The sequence below is a fragment of the Quercus suber genome, unplaced genomic scaffold (assembly GCF_002906115.3).
Source record: "Quercus suber isolate HL8 unplaced genomic scaffold, Cork oak 2.0 scaffold_295, whole genome shotgun sequence".
Lineage (NCBI taxonomy): Eukaryota > Viridiplantae > Streptophyta > Magnoliopsida > Fagales > Fagaceae > Quercus > Quercus suber.
This window is the reverse complement of record NW_027069751.1, coordinates 560189-568706: the sequence shown is the minus strand read 5'-3', so window position 1 is coordinate 568706 and position 8518 is coordinate 560189. Positions and strand designations below refer to the sequence as shown.

The window sequence follows — 8518 nt, the reverse complement described above, 5'->3', positions numbered from 1 at the left end:
TTTTTTTTTTTTTTTTGTTTTTTTTTTTTTTTTTTTTTTTTTTTTTTTTTTTTTTTTTTTTTTTTTTTTCTTTCCTAGGATGGTCAAAGACTCATATTAATTTAGAATTCAATTTTTTTAAAGTATATAAAAAATATTTTCAAGTCAAGTGGTCATGTGACCATCCTGATTAACACTTGTCGTCGCCCTTTGATAAGGTAGTACTACCTCCGTCCCAGTTTATTTGCTCTCTATTTCATTTTGGGATGTCCCAAAATATTGTCCTGTTTCGAAAAATAAAAATTATTAGTTTACTAATGTTCCTAGTATACTCCTACTTTATTTTTAAAACTATTTGAAAAGAAAACTAACTAATATTTAAAAAATTCAATTTAATTGGGGCATCATTTTAATTGCCTCATAAAGAATAACTTTTTTAAAAAAAACTGATAAATTTATTTAAAGGTAGTTTTGTAAACTTATACAATTTTATAAGGCAGACAAGACAATAAATAATCTTTCCTTAAAATGTTTGACTTTTCAAACAAAACAAACAAATTGGGATGGAGGGAGCATTATTTATTAAGAGTGTGAGGTAGTTATATATCTTGGCTTTTGTGTTGAATATTATAAGTAAGTCAATTGACACCAAAATTAAGAAAATTGAAATGAATATTTAGCACAATCTGAACAACAATTAAAAACTAATTTAAATTATATATATATATATATATTACAACAAATTGATAATATTTTTACTACAACAAGGCTGGAGATATCACAAATTTCATAACTTTTTAACATGTCAAGGTGGTATATTGTAATTATTAAATAACTTTTGTATGAGACCATTTTTAATATCATTTTTTTTATTAATTGTATATTAATCACAATATGCATGATACCTTAGTAGTTATAAAAAAAATGTTATAAAATTTATGTATTTAAAAATTAATGGAATAAAAATATAATTAAAAAAAAAGATTTTGAGGTTTTATTTTTATTTTTATTTTGTATTTATTATTATTATTATTATTTATTTTAGTTGTGATTGTCTATGACATAAGTCGTGACGTTTCACAATCCTGGACCGTAGGAAGAAAGCAATAGAAAGTATCGGAACGAAATTGGTATTTAACCATAACTGTACAACTATACAGTTAGTTGGCCCCGATTACGAAGTATATTTATTAGTAACATCTCGAGTCTGTCAGACTTGATTTTTACTTCAATAAATCGACTCTTTCAGGCTCGGTTTTCTTAAATTGACGTGGCCTACTGCCACGTGGAGTACAGGTGGAATTCGAGTCTTAGAAAGTCGACTTCTGACCGAGCATCCACGTGGACTATACCTGGCATTGATAATGACGTGGACAACACTTAGATCTCGAGGGTTAAAGACTCGGTTACCGAGTCTCAGAAACTCGATTCTTAGTTATGGTCACCTGTCTTGTCTGTTTCAGTTTGCACGTGTGAAGAATCAGAGAAATCAGAGCTTTGTTAAAATAGGACATTTTTTAAAAATAACACCTCTCTCACAGTCTCTCACCTCTCCAGTCTCACTCACAGAGCTCTCTCACCTCTCCAGTCTCACGGTCTCTCACTCACCCTCTCCCTCTCACTCTCACACTTCAGGGCCTCTCTCAGTCCCCCTCTCCACCCTTATTCACCCTCTTCTCTCACTCAGTCTGCACTCTCACATTCATCAGCTTCGACGAAAAGTTTGGTAAAGCCATAGCGAGGTGTACCGTCTCAGGCCTCTCCTCCTAAAGTTTGATAAAGTCCACCGAAGTAGAAAACTCTCACTCACAGAGCTTTGATCAGTCTACGCGGTCTGTGAAAACCAAAAAAAAAAGGTGAGAAATAGTGTTTATATATAATGGGTTTCACCGTTTGGTTGCCGAGAAACAGTGGGTTTGTGGGTTCTGTTTTGAATTTCTAAAAAAGGACAAAACTTTATATTTGCTGAGGATTTAATTTTAGTGGGTTTGTGGGTTCTGTTTTGAGAAACTTTATATTTGTTGTTTGAGATTGAATTGGTTTGTGGAAATCGGATCATGTTGCTGGGTTTGTTTATATTTGCTGAGGATTTAATTTTAGTGCTTTGTTGGTTGTTCCTATGATGAGATGCAATTGTTCACAAGTCTATAGAAATTTTAGAAATTTTGATTGAGTTTATGTTTAATGGTGTGATGGTACTCTGTTTTAATCAAGAGAGAAAGCTCTAGTTATTTTTTGGGATTTTTTCTTCGCCCGGTTTGTTTTTTTACATGGATGCTTAAATTGTGAATTTAAAATTGTGTAGAGGTCATAAAAATACAATATGTTGCTCTGCTCTGAAGTTCTCAGTTATTGATATGTGTTAAAAATAAGGCTGATTTTTCATTGTACTTATATGTGAAGGTTGATACTTCAAATTATAGTAAATTTAGGTTTGGAGATTAAATTTGAAGAAGTGTTTCTTTATGCGATTGGGAAAAAAAAAAAAAATGACTTTGTTTTGCACGGTACTAGAAACAATCACAGGCAGCATAACTGATTTTTGTCAATGATTTTGGGGCAGAGACAAGTTTTAGGGGTTCCTTTTTGCCTTGAACAAATCCAGCAGCTTTCTTCTAATGGGCTGCCCCAACTTTTTAAATGCACAAAGTTATTACTAAAGTATAATTGGCTTGCTTAAAATTGGCCCTTCTTATAGAAAAGTCCAATACAGTTAATTGATAATGCTGTTTGAATTTACTGTTGAAAACTTATGATTTGTTCAATCACATTCACTATTCTTTTGCAGGTTGGGCCAATCACATTTCAGACCAACTTTCAGCCACATCTTGTCTAGACCTTTCATCAGGTTGGGCTGCTCTCATCTTAATCCTTTATTTAGTTATTTTTTATTTCATAAATATGCTTATCTTAATCCATGCTTATAGTAATAAAATTAATATGTATGCCTCATTTTTCAGTTATGAAAGTGGTAAACAGGCTATATGTAGGTCTGATGGTAAAATAGGTTGTGATATGTTTTAGTTATAAGGTTTTAGTACAAATGTTAAATCAAATTGGAAAAGTTTCCGTACAAAATTCCAAAGCTGTAGGCCATTGCGATAGAAAGTCAAATGGAGCAGATCGATCATGCTCTCAAAGAACCTTGGACATCCTGTTGGAAAAAGAATAAAAGAAAAAAATAAAAATAAAGTCTTTGCATTCCTTGCAGACTTTGATTGGCATATTGTGCTTGAAGGTTTTGTAAGAGTGGTTGGATTTTATTAGGGAACTATGTTTTTCCTATGTAGTATGTACAGTTTAATAATATTGTCATTTAACCTATCTCTAAACACTTTCTGTTGTAGATTCTTTACATGTTGTCACATTGTGCCTTGACTAAATTATGCTATGGTTTTACCCGGGCCATTTGGATATCAAAGATTGAATTAATCTCTTCAGAGAAAATACAGTCTTCCATTTTGTGTAGCATGTAAGATCAGTTCAAATATGCCAAACCTCTCAGGGTAGAATTAGTAGTTCATATTGGCTTGTACATTTGTGTTTAATGTGTTAGGTTGATTATCTTTTGTTCAGTGAAAAGCACCTAATCACGGTTAGCTATGTCTCTTGCATGATTTGTGAATCTCTTATTGGTCTAATTCTTAGTTTGTGATAGAAATGCTTGTGAGATGGCAGAATCTCTTTATGCAAAAAATCCATTTCATTCTTTAAAATATTAATGGTCTTATTATGATTTTACTCTTTCATGTGTAATAGTGTAAAATAAAAAATGTAGATTTTTATTCAGATTGTTTACCTTTCACAGATTAGATTGATAATTAGGAGAAGAGACTACATTAGATCATGTGTTTTTTAATAGCTTTTGCAGAATTTAGCACCTACCAGGTGCGGAGCTGTTGTAGAACCTCTTTGAGATTTTTTTTAATTGCAACGTTGATGATTAACTATCTGTGTGTTGTTAGCTATCAGATTTGTAGAAGTACATAAGAAATGAGATACGATAGTTGTTGTTTAGAACACAGTAGACCAAACCTAGTTAAAATATCAAAGTACCCCTTTATCTTTCAAACACAGCTTAACTGCTAAACTTATTTTCTTTTTGATAAGTGCTTTGCTGCTAAACTTATGCAGCAGGTGATTGCCGACCACCTAATGAACCAGATGACTTTATTTTGAAATGAGCTCTTAATTTTCTTCTTTTGCAGTAGTCAATACATGACATCATTTGTAATTGTTTTCAAGATTTCTTCTCCACTCTTGAAGTCTTAATCTTCCACCATGACCTCTATCGTTCTGTTCTCTCCACATATTGTAGAGAGTAGTTGCTGTCGCTAGTTTAGTGGTAATGCTCTTGTGGCTTCTCCTACCAGATTATCTATATTTATAGTCCGTTGAACTTCAGCATCTCTGTTCTCACTCTTCCTAGCACGCAAGCACATCTTTTGGAACTCTGCTCGATGTTGTGATCTGGAGATTCAGTTTTGTTCTTGTAGTAGTGACGATGACAACCTTTGTTGAATTCCCCTTTGGCCAAGTTGGGGGGCGGGGGGGGGGGGGGGGGTGGGTGGAGGGGCTGGCTTTGGAAAAGTGAAAACTGAAAGATAGGAGTTCTGTTGAAAAAAAAAAGTAGCACGGATTCTATTTTGTCTTTCAAATTACAAAAAGTGATGTTTTTGTTCGTTGAAACTTTAAAATGTTCTACATTTTGTTCTTTTGTCAACTTCTATTAAGTTTCAGGGACAAAAACATAACATGTATACTATTTCAGGTGAATTTTATATTAGACCCGCCACCCGCCGAACCACATGTTTTTTGAGTTCCAAACCTGCTACCCAACCTTGCACCTTGTCGAAACCGCTTGTCAACTTTCAGGTTAGGCCAGATCAGACATATGGATCAGTTTGTGGATTTGTTGAACACCCAAGGAGAAAATGACATTTATGGAGAATTTTGTTTGAGTTTTAAAGTAAATACAAGCAGTAGCTAATGGGTTTTGTGAGTGAGCCCTTGACTATTGTTTAATTGAGTTTGTGTTGTTTGTTGGACTGGCAGTATGGGTTTCAGCTGAAGGGGTGAGTGGGTGAAATTCTGTGGGGGTTTGGTTTTTATGTTTGATTTGGGTGAGTAATGATTCTTGGGTTTCAGGCTTTCAGCCAAGTGTGGGTTTTGATGCTTGGTAAGCTGTGTGGGCAAGTGGGGGCAACTGTGTTGTGTCCATGTAAATGATGATGTTTGGATAATTTTTGGTGGCTTGGATGGGTTTTGGATTGTGGTTATGGGTTTAGATTTGAGTAGTATTGTCAGTATGGTCGGATATAGTGATTTTTGTAATATTTTGGTAGCAATGGGAGCTTTGTTAATGGCCGGTGGCTTAGGCTCATTCCTCTTTTGCTTCATAGCACTTTCCTATAGGATTTAAACACTGAAGGGAACGAGCGGTAGTTCCTCTTCCTTTTAATTGGGGATGTGGATTAGAGATGACACTAGTTTCTAGTAGTAGAACAAGGAAATCACAGTGCGAGGTTCTCCAAAATTTAGACTATAAAAGAAAATAGCTTGAAAAACAGCCTTGAAAACTTGGAACAAGGACGCTATTTTGGCAACCTGTAAACATGAATAATAAGTACTTGGGAATAAGGGTCAGAAATGGGCCGGGCTTCTTTTTACTTGGCCCATGGGCATATTGGGCTGTTGACCAGTCAATAGGCCAGGTTGGGACAGGCTGGAAGTGAAAATTCGTCCCCCATGGACCTATGGCAATACCCGATTTGTTTATTTTTAGCAGGCTGGGCCTTATAGGTTGGGTCTAATGGGCTATCCCTGAGCGCTTGAATAGGCTTATAAAATTTAATTAAAAATTATAGTTATATTGTAGAGAAATGTGATCTACAATATTTTCACAATGAATTCTAAATAGCAAGCTGTTACGGGTTGTTATTAGTGGGTAAAAAGTAATTTTAGTGATAAATTCAAATTATAACTAATAATAACTAATCACTTATGATTTGTTGTAAAAATGTTGTAAACATAGCACTTCTCTATATTGTATTACAAAACACAAACCACATATTGTCACATTGATCTATCAAATATACTTAAAAAAACTATTGATTAACTTGTATTGATTGGAATAAATAAATAAATTGATGTATTTTTGAATATATATTGTAGAAAATATTAGAGTGAGGATAGTTGCATCATTACAAAATGTCTAAATCCAACTTGAAAAAAAAATAAAAATAAAAATAAAAATCCTAGCTTTGACCATTGGTGGAGCCTAGCTAACAGTAAAATATTTTATTAAAAAAATAATTTATTTATTTTGTTTAAAATATTAGAGTGAGGATAGTTGCATCACTACAAAATGTCTACATCCCAACTTGAAAAAAAAAAAAAAAAATCTGAATTCCTTTGGCCATCAGTGGAGCATAGCAAACAGTAAAATATTTTTCTAAGAAAAGAATCTTCTTTTTTTTTTTTTTTTTTTTTTTTTTTTTTTTTTTTTTTTTTTAAGATGGGAATCAATGTTTTTTTAATAGAAAGAATTAAAGCTTATTTACATCTTTTTTTACAATCAAAATCTATTTAATTTTTAAATTAAAGGTTTAACCTTTTTTTTCTACCTTTTAATTAAAAAATAAATGTCCAAGGGTTATTATTATTATTTTTAAATAAATCAAAGTTACTTGACAACTAGGAAAATATNGGGGGGGGGGGGGGGGGGGGGGGGGGGGGGGAAGAGCCGGGGTTCAAGTTTCTAGGAGGAAGCTTCATACACATATACACTTAGATTATGTTAGAGTAGAATTTCTATCATACATTGCTCTTTAGTCTCAATACATTGCTCTTCAAGTTTTGCTTGCATTATCTTGGATGAGGCTGGGTTGTAGTTTTTGTTTGTAGTTTCTATTTGTTTTTGCAATAAAATTTTTTTCTCTTCAAGAAAATAATAATAATAAAACGCCGCCTTGGAAAATGATTAGCTTAGTTTATTTTTTCAAGAAACCGAGCCCCCCGCCTTATCCAAAAAAAAGGCCTAGATATTTCTTTATACGAGGAAAGTGAGGCATATCATGGATAGATTTTTTTGTGAATAATTAATGGAATTATTTGTTTCTTCCAAACATCTCTTTGTCTGATAATTATTTGGCTCTCTCATGAAAATGATGGATTACCAACTCCACGCAAGTGAGAGCTACTCAGAACTTGACTCTCATCAAAGGTGCAATTTTTTGTTTCCCCCAATTGTATGAACACTCTCACTCGTTCAAAGCTATAGTTGTCATTCTTTATAAAAATAAAAACAAAAAGGTTTTTTTTTTATTTTTTTATTTTTTTTTTTTTTATATATGTTGAAATCATCCAAGGCTATGCTCATACAAGTATAACTCTATGAAAGAGCAAATTCAAGGAAGAAATCATCCAAATTGTGCATAGTGACGTATGAAGGATTCTGCCAACTTCATACATACTTTTGTTCTAACTTAGAAGTTGATGAAATATGAACTGAAACATGTTGATTCAAAAATGAATTTTTTATTGTTACCACCCTCAAGTCAAATCCCTAAAATTATAAAATACTAATAATGATTGAATGCACAAACTAGGTGTTACCAAGTTAGTTCTAATATTACATGTTATGATTTGAAAATAATTATTCACATTTGCTTTCGAGGCAGGTTTCGCTCCTTGAGCTTGTTGGGTAATGGTTACCTAACCAACCTGATTTTTAAAAAAAATATATGTAATTGGGCAACGTGTGTGTTAATATTTGTATGTGTTTTGAATTTTTCTTTATTGATGAAGGAATAGGATCATTCAATTTATATCTCAGAAGAAGCATGTGATTCAGTACTATAGTACCACTCACTTTTGATTGCATAACACACACTTACTGTTACTCACTATGTTTCATTTCAGTATCATGTGTTAATGAGTTTTCATGCGAAAGATATCTTAAGTTAGTGCAATGTTAATACCCCAAGCAACTTAATATATATACATACTTTAAGTTAGTGCTGCGGCAATTCATTTAGGGAAAAGTAGAATTAAATTGGTGTTTGGGTTGAGAGTGCTTATGTTACTATTGTAATCTTCTTATTTTATATTGAAACTTTCTTTGTCAATTTATGTGGACGTAGGCATATTGTGCAAATCCTCGTGTCTATATATTTCTTCTCTTTTCTTTAATCTTGCCTAAATGGGTTTATTTTTGCAACAATCATCTTTAATAGAGAACTGATAAATAATCAAGAGTAGAATTTATTTTTTTAGAATCTTTCTTACATTGTTTTTGTTTTTGTTCTGAACAATATCTATTACATGCTAACTGCTTATCATTTTTGTGCAGTATGGCTGCTGCAAATGCTGGACGGATTAACCATGCAGAGCCTGGTCCCATTGACAACTTGGTGTTGACACATCAGCCCAACCATCGGTCCGAAGCTATTTGGAATAGGCAGGTAAAACGCAACAGTCAATCTTTAACTAATGTACACCAATTTAATTTATACAATGTACATGCTTTGGCATATAT

General features: G+C 32.9%; 1 long non-coding RNA gene across 1 annotated transcript; it reads left to right on the top strand.

Annotated features, from left to right (window-relative positions):
• The first annotated feature begins 1530 nt into the window (after positions 1–1530).
• LOC136071214 (uncharacterized) lies at positions 1531–8512 on the top strand. Its single transcript, XR_010632518.1, has 3 exons — positions 1531–1835; positions 2768–2827; positions 8333–8512. It is a non-coding gene; the product is annotated as an uncharacterized LOC136071214 (long non-coding RNA).
• The last annotated feature ends 6 nt before the right edge of the window (positions 8513–8518 follow it).